The sequence below is a fragment of the Oreochromis aureus genome, linkage group 3 (genome assembly GCF_013358895.1).
Source record: "Oreochromis aureus strain Israel breed Guangdong linkage group 3, ZZ_aureus, whole genome shotgun sequence".
NCBI classification, from domain to species: domain Eukaryota; kingdom Metazoa; phylum Chordata; class Actinopteri; order Cichliformes; family Cichlidae; genus Oreochromis; species Oreochromis aureus.
The window spans coordinates 24,994,464-25,010,826 of record NC_052944.1 but is presented as its reverse complement, the minus strand read 5'-3'; the positions used below and the strand labels follow the sequence as shown (position 1 = coordinate 25,010,826).

General features: G+C 38.6%; 2 long non-coding RNA genes across 2 annotated transcripts; one reads left to right on the top strand and one right to left on the bottom strand.

The window, feature by feature from the left end:
- Positions 1-7,491: 7,491 nt before the first annotated feature.
- Positions 7,492-11,676, bottom strand: LOC120439076. Its single transcript, XR_005612363.1, has 3 exons — positions 11,570-11,676; positions 11,349-11,495; positions 7,492-8,107 (listed from the first exon to the last, which is right to left on the bottom strand). It is a non-coding gene; the product is annotated as an uncharacterized LOC120439076 (long non-coding RNA).
- A 1,825-nt stretch (positions 11,677-13,501) lies between these two features.
- LOC120439066 lies at positions 13,502-16,144 on the top strand. Its single transcript, XR_005612352.1, has 3 exons — positions 13,502-13,569; positions 15,514-15,669; positions 16,093-16,144. It is a non-coding gene; the product is annotated as an uncharacterized LOC120439066 (long non-coding RNA).
- The last annotated feature ends 219 nt before the right edge of the window (positions 16,145-16,363 follow it).

Sequence of the window (16,363 nt, the reverse complement as noted above, 5' to 3'; positions counted from 1 at the left end):
CGACCAGTTTGTTAAGTTTCCCCCTGTCCCTCTCTGCCATTCCACCACTCCAGCAGACCACAACATAAAAGACAGCAGACGCCACCACAGTGTCGTAGAACATCCTTAGAAGACGTACTACCTACATCTAGGGCTGGGCCATATTATACCGTTCACGGTAATACCGGTATAATGTTTGGCAACGATAGGAAAATGAAATATCGCGATAGAATATGGGTCAAATGCGCATGCGCAGTGCCTTTGTTTTCATACGCACATGGCCGATTGTTGAGTGAAACGGATGAACCAGAATTAGTTTGTAAAAATGGTGCCACTTCAGTGATGTGGAACTGGTTTGTTGTTTGTCCGTCAGATACACAACAAAGCACAGTTTTTTGTAGAACATGCAAGTGGCCGTTGTTATTGCCGTATTTGTCGGACTAAGGTGCTCGTAAACCTGGGAGTAATCTGGGTCCTAAACTCCCTCCTTTTCAGGTCCCAAAGTCAAACAAACACTGCAGCATCACTAAGAGTTAAAAACGGTCTAAATTCTTTCATCTTTCATAAAATGATCAGCGTTGCTGCTTTACCAGGTGTAACTATGAAGTTTAAGATCCAGGCACCCATGAAAACAGAATTTATTACATTTAACGGAGTTAGAAGTTAGCAGGAAGCTAGCGGAAGTTAGCTCGCTAGTTTCGCTAGTTACCTAAGCATGATATAGCATATTCTGACTGAGAGATTTCTGAAAAAATTCAAACGTACAGCTCTGCTATCACTTCCAACACAAACGAGGACAGAAAGCTACACAGCAGTGACGTTTGTAAGGTTACTGAAGTTGGGCTAGCTGGTTTATAATGATGTGCTACGTGATAGCTAGCGACACAGCTATGTTAGCATAACAAACAGTGAAGCTGGAGGATGAACGCTAACACTTTTCCACTCAATAAAAGTTAACGAGAAGTTTCCTGATGGTTAGAGACAAGTGCAATCGCATAGCAGGATGCTGTAAACGGACCAAACTTCAGTCAGGAGAACAACTGAGATAATCCATCCACAATACGAGGTTAGTCATTAATATACTGCAACAATATGGGAATAGAGCAGCTGTGATAGAATACAGCATTAATGAATCAATTGTACAGAAGTGGAGGAAGCAAGAAGAATGAGTTGAATGAAGTTTGATTTATCTGACTGCTTTGTTTAAGCTTAATGTGTCTTATAACCCCGTGCACCTTATGGTCCGAAAAATATGTATTTGACTTTTTTATTTGGCGCACTGCAGTATAATGTTGCAAAGCACCTCTTTTTAACTTCAGTGGATATTATACATGGTTATGCTCAGGATATGTCAGCCTATTTCTACTGGAAATGCCTTTTGGTTAAACCTTTAGCAAGGAATTTGCATTTGCACTGTTAAGTTTTTATATAGCTTTAATGCACATAAAAAACAGCTGCTTGTTTAAGTGAAAATAAATGGATGGTGTTTTTTTGCGCTAGTAAAGTTGTGGAGTTGTATTTTGTTTCGCATCAATTATATCGTCAGTTATATCATTATCGCAAATTTTCAAATATATATCGTGATAAATATTTTTGGCCATATCGCCCTGCTCTACCTACATCATAACCAATCAAGTCCTGCCTTTTTTTAAATACAGATTAGGATTTACTATTTACTGAAAGGCTATGCATTAGTTTGCTTCTTTCATTATTGTGTTTCGCCCTGCATAAAATAGATAGCTTTCCTGATAACTACAGTCAGTACTCTCCTGCTGCCATTAGCGGTGACCTAAGAGGCTTAACCATAATATTGCTTTGCAGTGTAAATGTTGCAGAAAATGACTGTCTTTTCTTTCTTCTTGTGTGCAGATTGACTGTGACGTCATAGCACTGATGGATGACGCAACTTTGGCAAACTACATTCCCTCATACGGAGACCGAATGCCCTCTTCAATTTCTGCAAAAGCAAGCAACCACTGTCAAAAAGAAAACTAGGACTTCTGCAAAACTTCACCTCTCGAAGTGAGAGAAACAGTCGCTGACATGTCAGATTTGGATGACTTTATAAGACTGTATTTCAGACTTTCCTTCAGTAACAAAGAAATACTTTCAATTTTAGCACATAGTCATCAGACAATTATAAGTGTTCGAACTCTAAAGAGAATTTGTAAAAGACTTGGGCTCTTTAGAAGGAAGAATCAATCAAACTTGGAGGAAGTGCTAGCCTTTGTCCAACAAGAGATCATGACAAATGGACAGATGCAAGGTTATCGTTGGCTACATCTTCGTGCAATTCAACATGGATTTGTGGTGTCACAAGATACTGTAAGATGCATAATCAAATTGGTAGACCCTCAAGGTGTGGAACTGAGACGAGCTCGACGGTTGAGAAGACGTCAGTACAGCTGCAGAGGGCCAAATGCTCTCTGGCACATGGATGGCTATGACAAGTTGAAACCATATGGTATTGCTATCAGTGGCTGCATAGATGGTTTTAGCCGCTATGTTGTATGGATGGAGGCTTATACCACAAACAATGACCCTAAATTGATTGCAAGTTATTTTCTGAAAACAGTTTCATGCATCAATGGATGTCCAGAGAGGTTACGTGCTGACCGAGGTACAGAAAATGGTTGTGTCGAACAAATGCAGATGTTTTTACGGAGAAACCACACAGACAGTTTTGCAGGTGAGAAAAGTTTCCTTTACGGAAGAAGTACAGCCAACCAACGTATAGAAGGATGGTGGGCTACCCTACGCAAACAGAGTGCACAATTTTGGATGAACTTATTTCAAAGTTTTCAGGATGATGGCCACTTCACAGGGGATTTTTGGACAAAAGTCTTATCCAGTTCTGCTTTCTCAATCTTATTCAGGTAAAAGCATGTGCTCATGCTATGTAATGTCTTAGCTGCAAAAATAGAAAATATAAATATGGTTAGAACATTTTTTTCTTTAAATAAAATATGAATTTTATTTCCATTTTAATATGTCTTGATGCATGCTCAATCAGCCAGGTAAGGAATGATTTTTGACAAAACATTTCTCACACTGAAAACAATACATCCACATGAACAGAATCAACTTTTGGGATTCCATTTTAATACTTTGATGGAATTGTACTCATGTTATCAGTGGAACTAACTGCCCCTTTCTCAGTACAGGTGCATTGAGCATTAAAATTTTTTATTGCCACATGGTTTTAATTATTATGGAGTCTGTTACCTAGCGGTCCTTTGGGCACGGTTTCAGAAAGCAATCTTATCATTTGGTTAATTCTCTATTGAAAATAGATTGTGGAATCATTGCACACTGAGTATAAAGTGTTGGGCTATCTATTCAACAGTAGAATCATGTAGCACCATTCTGTGTCCATGTGCTTTTTAGTGACAGTGCTATTTTGTTTTTGCTGCTTGGTTTTACATTAATTAGAGGTCACTTTCTATGTCTGTTGATTAATGAGTTAATAAGCCTCAACTTTGGCTAAATCTACTGGTACATGGTCTGTTTCATACACTTGTATTGTGCTGTTTTTCATGTAGGATGAACTTGATGAAGTTGTGAACACATGGAACTCGCACAAAATCCGGCCAAGTGGTAGTGCAGCATCGGGTCGACCAGTAGTAATGTACTCATTTCCAGAGCTGCACAGTGCTGAGGACAGACTGAAACCTATTTCTATGGAGGATATCACTTTGTGTATGGAAGAGTGTAGCCCAAAAGGTCAATACCCTGTGATGAAACAGTCTTTGAACTGTGTTGTCTGCTTATGGTAGAAAATGAATGGGATGCCCCAGGAGATCCACTTGGTGCTGCAGATCTGTATATTAGGTTAAGAGAAGAAATACTGCAAAGTATTTAAGAAACTTCAGTGTGTAAATGTACAAATAAATACAAAATATTTCTCTTTATCTTGATAACGTGATTTGATAGTAGGTGCCATGTCTTACAGGTACCTTTTATGCAAGTATTTCAGCACTGCATTAAATGAAAGACATCTTTTAGGTGTGACCGAACATGCCATTTTTCAGGTCATTCTGTCAGAATATTGCTGTTTATTACTGCTGTAATGTAAATTCAGAGTGCTGATAGGAGATCGACACCAACTAGTATCATTTTATGTTGATCATAGTAATAAATACAGTTTGGTTGGTATCTTCCCCCCCCCCCCAAGTAAGATTTATTTCTACATTCACACTACCAATAAACAGAACTGGTTATATATTGCTTGAAAAAGCTGAACATTGTGATATTATCAATCAGTTATGAAACACATGTTAATCCTTTTAAAAGGCCATACATTAAACTGCATTTACAAATGTTATATTTTTGATTGAATCATAAGTGTTGTAAATCTGCCTACCCGTCAATTGCAATATAAATTTCTGTGTTTTGTTGCCAGATATGTGCATAGTATATAAAATATAAACTGACCAGCTCCCTGTTCATTGTTTTCTGTATCAACCTTTATTCTTAATATTCATGGCTGAAACCCAGGCACCAGCATGTGATATGCTAGGTGCCCAGGTTATCTGTGGTATGTTTCAGCAAACCATAGTAGCATTAACATTTCTAGGTCTTGACAACAGAACGTTTCTATAAACGTATCATTGTTAATATTTCAAGTGGTTATGCCTTTTGGGGAACTTTTAGTGCAATTATATTAAAGCAAAGCTATTATAATCATTTACACATATGAAGATCCATCACCTAATTATTATTTTATTTCACTTCTGTTAGTTGTAAGATATTTTAGCTGGTTTTCATGTAAAATGACCATGAGTCATTGCTATACTGATGCAGTGTGAGGTGTCGTATACAAGGCTCCTTTATGATATGAATCCTAAAATTATAAGAAACATACCAAAAATATTTTGACTTATATTTGTAGTATCCCTGCCCTGCAACAATGCAACAAAACAGTTCCTGCAAGTGGAACCAAGTTATTGTCCCATTAAGTGCAACATGTTTTACATTTATATTTGTGTATCTTTATGAAATGTTTGAAATTAAAAATAAATGGTATTCTTCCATGTTACTGAGCTCATGTGTGGCAGTCTCTTGAAATCTGGCATGTTCAAATAGATAAGGAGCTTGATGAACATATTCAAAACAACAATACAAATGTACTGTGTACAGTAACATTTTATTGGAAAAAGTTTACAAGAAACCTGTTCTTGCCAATGCCAATAACATGGCTAAAACTCATAACCGTATAAGCTGCCCTGTAACAAGAATGACTCAACTTTTAAAACAAACTTATAGATCTCATACAGTCTTGTTACGCATCAGTATACATCAGTGACTTACTGTAAAGATCATGAACACTGGCTATTGTGGTATCACATAAAAACAAGTGTGAATGGTTGAGAACATACATGCATACAAATAAAATGCATAATTTCTGGCAGTAAAAAGACATTTTTCAGGTGTTAAGATTAATACTTTATCTGAGAACATGACAATTTGGCATTACAAAAGGATGCCTGAATAATCACAGCACTTGACCACTGCACTGAACTGTACAGTGTTTATTTATGATCTTAGTAATCAATAACTGTCTTCAAAACAGACTGAATCCTTTAAGCAGCTTGAATCAGTTTGATGGATGAATAACAGGTATGCTTAGAAACAATATGACAATAAGAAAATACTGGAATTTTAAAAATATTTTCACCAACTTTAAATAGAACCTTTGTAATCAACAACAAATGCCAAACTTTGATACCTTAACCTACCTACCTTAACTAAAAATTGCATATACTGTAAAGCAAAATATTTTCAGACATGACAAATGCAAATGCAAAAGTATAAAATTGTACATATTCCTTTTACAATACAGTGTTGAATAACAGCATTACTTTTACATTATAACTATGTTCAGTTTTAGCCCTGACCTAATAAGAAAATACCATCTGAATGAATTAGTCTTACTACTAATTACTTAAAAAGTATTTGACTGTGCTGAATTCTCACACCACACATGGTGCATTAAAGAAAGTTTAAGAGCAGTTTAATTATAGTTTATAGATCTTTAGTATTCTTTCTTCATGCTTTTGCTGAAGGTTTCTGTATTACAGCTGTAAAGCTTGGATTTGGTGAAGACAGCTCTGGATATGGTAGTAAACAGTGTACCTGTTCATTTTGTTTTGTGACTGTATCATGTAAAACTCAAAATGATAAAAGAAACTGAAATATTAGCCAAAACTGGACTTCTAACAGAGATGGGAAACTTCTCTCTAATTAAAAAAGTATACTGTATAAGTTCAAAATACATAAAAATACATATTCCTAACATCTCTTTACAGTTATGCTCTAGTGTGAATGAGCAGTTCAAATGTAGCGCATTGCTGTGAGAGTCTAAACAATGTCCATCACCCAGACATTACTTTCAAGAACTGCATTAAATTCAGAACGGAAATCTGGGAAGTTTTCATAGCTGTTAGCTAGCTGCAGAACATTCCACGTGTGTCCGACTGGTCTTCTTGTAAACTCTGTCATATCTTGAAATTCCACATAAATACTGTTTGTTACTATAAGGTCAGATCCGGTGCAGAAACGCATAGATTTCTGAAGTTTAATGTTATCCAACTCTCTGATGAATCTTTTGAGATGATTTTCACTTCTTTTTGTTGTGGAGTCAAATCCACAGCAAATTTCAGGAGCTGGCACACTTTTTTTTGAAGTTGGTTGCAGTTCAGAGAATAACTTGGTCAGTGCCTCCGGACTGAGGGAGATATGGGGTTGATGATCTCCTCCAGCAGTCAATAACAAACATTGGTTTTTGGACAAGTTCTTTGTGTGCTATTTCATCAAGGATTGTAGGAAGAGTCTCAGCAGTGATTCTTTTTCTACAGCCATAGCTGTCAAGAACTTCCACAAGATCATCCAAGTCAACTGCAGAGAAATTTTTACTGCTTCCATCAAAACATCACATTCTTGGCTGCTGACAAACTGTAGAAAGTGTGCTTTAAGATCACTGTAAACACCATTGAAAAGCACTTGCTCCAGAAAAGGGATTGCAAGTTTATTTGGAAAATACTGACATTCTTCATAACCTTTCAAGAGTATTCGCCCAACTGCCTTCCATTTTTCAGCAGGAAAATCATGGCGAATGAATGGCACTTTAACTGTTGCACCTAGGGTGCATCGCTCATAAAATTCATGCCAGAAGCATGTGAGTACATCTCTTAGTATTCCTGATCCAGTGCCTGGTTCTTCTGTGTTGTCTGGAAGTATGCGCTTCACATTCAGTGTTTTTCTCAAAATCTCTGCATCAGAGAAAGCAGTAATCATGTCACGTAAAGTGTCAGTATGACGTATGGTGATTGTTATTACGTTCTCTGAATTAGGTGGACTGAGGGGTACAAGAAAACCCTCATAGACTAATGTGTCTTCTGTATCTTCTTCAGCATCAAAAATTGGCCCAAAAGTTATTTCTGGATCATCTGAAATTTCTGAACCAGTGATGACTTCATCAAAATTACCCTGACTTCCCCACTTGCAATGGATTACTATCACTGCCACTGCTTTCTGAGACAAACACCACTTCAGATGTCTCGCTGGCATCTTCTTCAGGATCTTTTGGTTTTGTTGCGATGTAGAAGCGTAACATTGTCAGTCTCGCTGCCTCATACATATTGCCAATAGACTAAACAGAACCACCTTACTGATGATACCTGCCAAAGTCCCAAACCTCAAACTCAAAATCTGTTTCACATCCCTTAGGAGATATGCCATCAGGAAAAAAAAGTTTCTTTCCTTCTTGAAGAATATCTTTTAATCCAGCATCAGTGGCCATTTGAATTTTTCTAGTGCCACCTCCCTGCTTCGCTCTCACCTGTTTGGCTACTTTTCCATCACTATGTATCCATCCTATCTCAACATTTCGTGTTGCTTTTTGCTTCTTTGTCTGTCTTATTCCTGCATCTGTATGTGAGGTGTTCTCCTTTGGACTTTCTTTTCTGGTTTTCATTTTCTCACGAAGTTTTTGCAGAAGTCCTAGTTTTCTTTTTGACAGTGGTTGCTTGCTTTTGCAGAAATTGAAGAGGGCAATTCGGTCTCCGTGCGAGGGAATGTAGTTTGCCAAAGTTGCGTCATCCATCAGTGCTATGACGTCACAGTCAATCTGCACACAAGAAGAAAGAAAAGACAGTCATTTTCTGCAACATTTACACTGCAAAGCAATATTATGGTTAAGCCTCTTAGGTCACCGCTAATGGCAGCAGGAGAGTACTGACTGTAGTTATCAGGAAAGCTATCTATTTTATGCAGGGCGAAACACAATAATGAAAGAAGCAAACTAATGCATAGCCTTTCAGTAAATAGTAAATCCTAATCTGTATTTAAAAAAGGCAGGACTTGATTGGTTATGATGTAGGTAGTACGTCTTCTAAGGATGTTCTACGACACTGTGGTGGCGTCTGCTGTCTTTATGTTGTGGTCTGCTGGAGTGGTGGAATGGCAGAGAGGGACAGGGGGAAACTTAACAAACTGGTCGGGAGGGCCAGCTTTAGCGGTCCGCTAAAATCCACTGAGCAGACTGGGGAGGAGAGGATGTTGTCTAAGCTAACATCCACCATGGACAACACCTCCACGCCCTCTGCATGAGACTGTACGAACACTGAGCAGCTCGATCAGCAGTAGACTTTTGTGTACACGCTTGTGTACATATCTCTGTACATTTTTATCTGTACATATGAATGTTACTTATGTATGTAGGACTATAACACAGTGTCATAAATACAGTCCATTTAGTCATTTAAGCAAAGGTATTACACATAGAACACAAAGTAACATTACAAATCACTCTTTGGCACAACATCGGGATTATTTCGTTATTTATTTATTTATTTATTTTTGTGTTTATGCGAACAATATGCCTGATTTGCGACTTTCTGCACTTCTATTGGTTGTTCAAACAAACGTCACGTCACTCCGAGGTCAAAGTTCAACGCGGCAGCGCTCCTCAGCCAGCACTTTTTTTATTTTATTGTTCTATAAAAAAAAAAACCCAAATACTGTATTAAATTTATTTTTACCGGTAGTGAACTGTAGTGCAGCCTACCATTTCCACACGCAGGCGTTAAGTGCACTGGGCAGCTCAGAGTATAAGATATGATTTCCTTCTTGAGCTGACATACATTACACAGTGCAGGAGAACGATGACGTCATTCTGACATTATAAACAGTTAACAGTTTGCTCATTTCTTCCGACGCTGTACCACTAACGTATACACAGTTACATGCACAACATTAGTTTGTGTTAGCATGTTGTGAGGGGATCGCCAGTCGGCCACCGCCAGAACAACAACCGGGGCTGTGTGTCGGTGGCTGTGTATGAACGCCACCCATTTTTCTGAGTGAAATATCCACATAAACATTCATTACAGTTTCTCTCCTCCGCTGTACTAAGTGTAACTTACTGCCAATATCAAATATACCAGTGTTATTGGCAGGCGGCTAGCATCTGTAACACAGCTCCGCTTAACTGCCTTGAAAAACTGTGAAATAGTAGAACAATAAAATAAAATGCAACGAACCCATCTGGGATGATCCTGCAACAGTTAAAACGTCAATTCACCGAGTATACTGTAACATCGTGAAACACGTTCATTCCTATATAACATTATAAGCTAACAAGCATGCTAACAGCTAACCGTAACTGTACCGTAACTGTTTTCCTGTAAAATAAAGAGACACCAAAGTATCTCTTTTTTTCACTCACCTTCTGCTCTTCCATTAATAAAACAGCATCTTCGGGGACCCCTCGCCACGCAAAAAAAATCACTTATATCCACCATGTTTGGTGAATTAGGTCTCCACCTGCACACCTGGACACATCCCTGTCACTGAAGATGGATGCCTGCAGGTGCCCACCTCAAAATTCTGAGATTAAAGTCAGAATTCTGAGAAAAAAGTCAGAATTCTGAGAAAAAAGTCAGAATTCTGAGAAAAAAGTCAGAATTCTGAGAAAAAAGTCAGAATTCTGAGAAAAAAGTCAGAATTCTGAGAAAAAAGTCAGAATTCTGAGAAAAAAGTCAGAATTCTGAGAAAAAAGTCAGAATTCTGAGATTAAAGTCAGAATTCTGAGAAAAAAGTCAGAATTCTGAGAAAAAAGTCAGAATTCTGAGAAAAAAGTCAGAATTCTGAGATTAAAGTCAGAATTCTTTTTTTTTTCTTTCCAGTGGCCCTAATCCTCTTCCGTATACCTTGGTGTAATGTTTTTCAGCTAAAAAGAAACATGGGCTGACTCCTACCTAACTATATAAAGAGTAACTGCAGGTTAAATGCAGCTAATATGTCCTGTTTTAAGCCAGGCACTTCCACCTCGGCTCCGCTGCGTCTCGGCCAGTGTTGCCAACTCCTCAGTAAGGAAAATCGCTATTGGCTGTCCTAAAAGTCGCTAGAATTTGCTAAATGACGTCATCGCCTAATTTGCATAATTGGTCATGCTAATGTAATTGTAACCTACATTGTTGGAGAGAGAAATAACATCGTGGAAGAGACAAAGTGAGTAAAAAACTAAATGCATTTAGAATTTATTTAGAACTACAAATTAAATTTCTTTCAGCAATTATTGTTTTTTAATGTCACAATTCCAACCTTACTCCTTTATCCGGGCTTGGACCGGCAAAAGTGACCCGAAATTGACACTCTGGTGGAGTTACAGTGTGTGTATACACAAGTAGTTTTAAACCTTGTGATCCACAAAACAGCATAACAGTAAAAGAAGAAGTGACTGCGTTACAGTGGCTTCGCTCATGCGCGATTCATTTGCAGTTTGGACGCACAGGTGTGAACATCTCCTGAACTGATAGCAGCTGGGGGAGGACTATCCTCCGCCTGTGAGCGCTTTGGCACGGGTGAGGTGCCCACGGCAGCACCGCTGCTTGTTGAGAATAAGAGCGATACGCGTTTTCACGTCAAAAAGTCGTCATAAAAAAGTCTCCAATAATACCAGCAAAGGTCGCCAGATTTGTCGCTAGTCGCTTTTTGGAAAAAAAGTCGCTAAGGGGTCTGAAAACTCGCTAAATATAGCGACAAAGTCGCTAAGTTGGCAACACTGCGCTAAAGCCAGAGTAGGGGAGAGGTGAGCTGGAACAAACCATTTTGAGGGGGGGTGGATACGTTTGTCGTTAGAATATTACGTGTCAACCAAGTACTGTATGGTTTATATTTTTAGCAGTGTGTCACACAAACAGCAAATATTGTCAAAAAAGTAAGAAATCTTTGGGGGTGCTATGATTCACTTTGGGGGTGCTTCAGCACTAAAAACGCCCCTGCACAGAAGCAGGGTTGCAGACAATAGTCCAGAATGGGCTTACAAAAAAAAAAAAAAAAAAGAGCAAAATAATAAAACAGTTCACCTGGCAAGAAACGAAACGGGAAACAAGACGGGACAAGACAGCAGCTCCACTGAGGAGGGGCCCTCAAACAGCGACTAGGTAGGCGTCTCAATTCTCCAATTAAGGTTGGGCGATTCGCCACGGAGAGGTGAAGGGAGCAATCAAACCCTAAAACAAAGGATAAATATAACCTTAGCCTCCTCTGATTGTGAGTGCTAATAAAAATAGTTTGAACAGCTTACCCCAGGACCGGAGGCGCTATACTGCACTGATGGAAATAATTCGAGCACCTCTCTCTGCGACACTGGAGTGAAAGAGAAACGGCCGCGCTACAACGGGGCCGGCAAACTATATTACTATAAACTCCGATACTCTGAGGGAATCGGAGGTCATGCGATCTACTCACTTACTGATCGATCCGTAGCCGTGTGCCAGCATTTACTGCTGCTTTTCGCCAAACGCACGGGAGAAATAATCCAAGAAAAAACCGGCTTCCTTTTATACGGACCGACGCCCTGCAATCAATATGCAGGTGGATTCGCAATTAACCTAGCTGCGTAACGGAGCGAGCACAGGTGAGCGAGAGCAGTAGAGCAAGCGAGAGAGAGAGAAAGAGAGGAAAGAAAAAGAGGCAAGTGGCCATCTGGCTACATAAACAAAGGCTAGTTACCTTCTGGAGCTATCACTGATTCCAAAACACCTAGTTTCACCACACTCCGAACAAAATTCACTGAACCAGCCGCAAAAGAAGACCACAAAAATGCTTAGCAGAAAGTCATTTGTTAGTCTGAGTCAAAGAGGGGATCAAAAATCATGAGAGTCCTGGTTTACTGGTGTCCCAGGCAGAGTTTCAAGTAAAATGGGGTGATAGCATTTCAGTCCTGTTTGAGGTGAGCTGAGTTTTTGTAGGAAAATGGTCTGTATGTATTCTTTTAGCTGTTTTTTGTTTAACATTTATTTTATGTGATTTTTTTGCATCTCATTAAAATATTATCACTGATCTTCAGAACAAAAGCTTGAAACAAATATTTTCACTGTGATATTTTGAATCCTAACATCTGTGAGCTTTGTCTCTTCACCAATGTTCCCTCTAAGCTGCGCGCGTGCGCAGTTGCGCACTGCTGGCACGGTTGCTGCGCACAGAAAATCTGCGTTGCGCACAAAAAAAAATCTAACCTGAATTGAAATTAAAATTAAAACTTTAACAATTCTGTTTTGCAGTGTTAGTCAGTAAGTGACTGGCTGCTCCTGTATGGGATTAGAACGATGCCACCTTATCCCATAGTCCAGCCAATGATGCGATTCACATTCGTATATACGCAGCTAATCGTTGACAGGCTATGACAGCGTCCTTATGTGCCGACACCGGTGTTTTAGCTAGCAAAGCGGCGTGGCTGATGTGGAGCGAAGGCATGTTAATGAAAACGTGTACAACCATTGGAGATGTGAGCAGGACAGACGGAACAATTGACGGAAAAAGTGTGGACTTTATACCAGTTTTTAAATTGTGTTGATAGGCCACGTAAAACCAGAGTTATGATAAAAATATATGCACTGTTTGGTTTTCTTCCTGAATACTATCGTTGTTTATATTTACTGGGGGACGAAACGGTAAAAACGGCGTTTTATAAGGAAAACGCTGAGCAAAAACAAAAACACCCCCCCCCCCCCCCACCCTTTTCTATTGGTCGAAAAATGTACCATGTCGACCAATCAAAAAATTATATGGCAACATGGCATTTAGATGTTATGAAGGGGGAGTGTTTTAGGAGTGAAATGTGTTTTGGTGTTTTGAGATGTGAGATATTTGCGACGTTTAGCGCAAATCTTGTGTAGTTAGTGTGTAGTGTAGTCAATAGTTTTGTTGTGTGTGTCAGAACAATGAGGTGACTGCTGAATGTTACAGGTGTTACAGGAGTGATACATCTCCTGTTGTCAGGCCTGCAGGTATCACACTGAAAAAAATGCAATAGGGTGGTTGTTGAATTTGCATAGAATTACTTCATATATCCAGCATGACTAATTTAAATTTCACATCTAAACATATTTTTGTCTTTTAATTTTCACATATTCTTTAAGAATATTCATTCTTTTAGAATAAATCATGTTGAAAAGAAACAAGTTAGTCGTGTTTTTATCCTCAAGCTCCGCCCCTGGAAAGGAAAAAAATCGGCTGCACTGTCCGCCATTTTTGTCTCTCGCTTTGGAAAATCTACTACCATCTGGAGTTTTACACTTGAAGGTAAATAAGATTTTAAAGCTAACACACCAGTGAGAAAGAGTGTAGACCCTTTATATATGCGGACTTTTACTGGGGTGTTGTTATTTTACAGGTATGTGGGCTGTTTATCGAAAACCAGGAAAGGCCAATGTTAGGCTCCAGTTAGCTAATGGTAACCAAAATTATGCGATAAGCAAATTAGTAATTAACATATATAATGTGAGTTAATATTGTTTATATATTCTTTCAGTCTAAATTAACAGACTATTACAAACTTGCATTGGTGTCTGTAGTAAGTGGTGGTACCTGCAGTGTCTTAACCATTAAACAAGCTAATGTAGGGCCGGGATATGACTAGTTTGTTGAAACATGTCTGCTGCCAATGTGACTGCGCACACATGGTAACATTACCAGCACATAGCCACAGCCACTATAAACATGCTAAAGGTCAATCTAGCTTCTGTAGTCAGCAGCTGGAAGACTCAACACAGACCCAAGATTCAGTGTAACGGTTATCTAAATGTTGTGTGTCCTGTTTGTAAGCCCAGAAAAAGAAATTAAATAAAATGACGACCTTGAGCTTCAAGCTAATGTAAGCGTAATGCTATAGCATAAAGCTAATGCAATGATGAGGTTGTTAAATTAGTAAAAATACAGTAAATATATCCAACATGAATAATTTATATTTTTGGTCTAAACATAATTAAGTCTCACGCCTTTCACTTGTTTTAGAAGGATGTTCAGTCTTTTAAAACCAGTCATATCAAAATAACAGAAAATAGTTATGTTTTCTGTTGAAACTCCACCCCCAGGGTGTGTTCTGTGAGGAAAATTCACTGTGGCGGTCCGCCATTTTTTTTATCTTCGCCGTTTACCTTTGGTGCTGAGCTTTACTTTGTCGAGGTAAACTGAAAACTACATGTTTGAGAGGAAACGAAGAGAACATCCATTAGATGGGGAAGTTTTTCTCATGAATTGCCGTTGAGCAACATAATGGAAAAAACAAGTCATTCCTTAAGTTAACTAACGATAATGCTAGCTTAAGCTGCGGGACAATATTATGTGCATTAGCTTTTTTCAGTGTGTGCCCAGTCACATTCGCTTGTTTTTTCTCAGTGAATACAGACTAACAAACTTGTGTCCATTTAGTTAACTGGTTGTACCTAAAATGTTTTAGTTAAACAGTTAAACAAGCTAGTTTGCCATGGGTGGGCTCTGTGTGTGTGTGTGTGTGTGTTCGGAGGGGGGGTGGGGGGTCTTCACTAAAGTCGGTTTATTTAGGGCATGACACCTATGCAGTACTCATTAGGAGAGGAAGTGCATGACTTGGGGCTTTATTTCATGTTCTGGGGCAGTGAATGTAATGTACTGATAACATGTTAAAGACAAACAAAAACCCAACAAATTATTTTAACTGATTTATAGAGAGACTGAGAGGAGGGCTTAAAGAGATAAGAAAAAATGACAATATAAATATGTTTAATTTATTTTTTCTGTATCGATATATGGTGCTTATCCCTGCTGAAGGGCAGATTGGTGTTGCTTCAGAACAATTCTCTAGCGTTGTTACGTAGAGGTGTTACAGTTAAGGTTTTAATAACATTATTTTATTTACTAGTGAAGCTTTGCATATGTTATCTCACATTCTGTAAGGTAAATTTTCTGGAAAGGTCAAATTAATTAATTTAACTAAGTATTAATGAAAGACCTTGATGTGTATATGACAATAATAGATGTAGTTTCTGGGTCATTTTCAGAACTGCAAAATGGCCAGAAGGAGGCAACTGCTGTGGTTGCAAACAGGCTTTGGGTGGTATTGAAGTAAGGGCAACTATGGAACTGCTCAGCAACATGGGACCCATAGCTAATAAATAGTAATATGACAAAATAACAACTTTGTGTGGATGTAACCTTGTGAGATCTGAGATTTTGACAGCATTTTTATGTGACAACTTCTCTTTTTAGATAAATGCAGAGTTTAAGTGCATTACCACCATGCCACTGCAGTCCAGATTACTCTCGCAGATAGATGTGCTATCTGACAAACTAATAAAGGTCTTCAAAAGGCGAGGAGGACAAAGAGGAAGAAGACTTCAGAACATTCTGGAGCCCACGGCCCAGGTAAGAAAAAAAATAAAATTTGTGTATACACTTTAGGGAAAATAATAATTTTAACCAAATGCTGCTTGTCACTCTATGCCAGGAGTATGTTGAAAATCACCTGGGATTTTCACAATTTACCATGGGTGCGGTTTTTTTTTTCTTTTAACTGCATTAGAACTATGTGTGGAGTTCATAGTTGAACACCTCTCTATGCTCTGACAGTATTCTGCTTCTTTGCATGGAGATTTCACTTCAGAAATGCATTACCTTTTTAAGCATTCTGAGGACTCAAATCACATGCTGTAATGAATCCATTTTTGTTCACCTAATGTGTTAATGTTAACATTTTTTGGAATAGTGACACAGATTAAAATAAGATTTGGTATAATGTTCTTTGACCTGTGTTCTGTTTAATTAAATTTTGATTTCTGCATTTTCTAGGCCGCAGATGAAGCCATTATCCAACGATCTAATAAGGAAACAACCATGGAATTTACATCATAAAGTCAAGAGATACCAATGGCAGCCCTGAGGACATCGGGATAGTCCTTGAAGGCCAGAGAGTCTGGCAGGATTTGGATAACTATACCCTAGCAGCTGCAGTGCTGTTTGGACTAATGTACACTTTGAACCTCACCTACCCACTGGAAAAGTATACCTTGGAGGTATTATAGAAACTGTTTATGGAGCTCAAAAGGAACAGCCTTTCAAA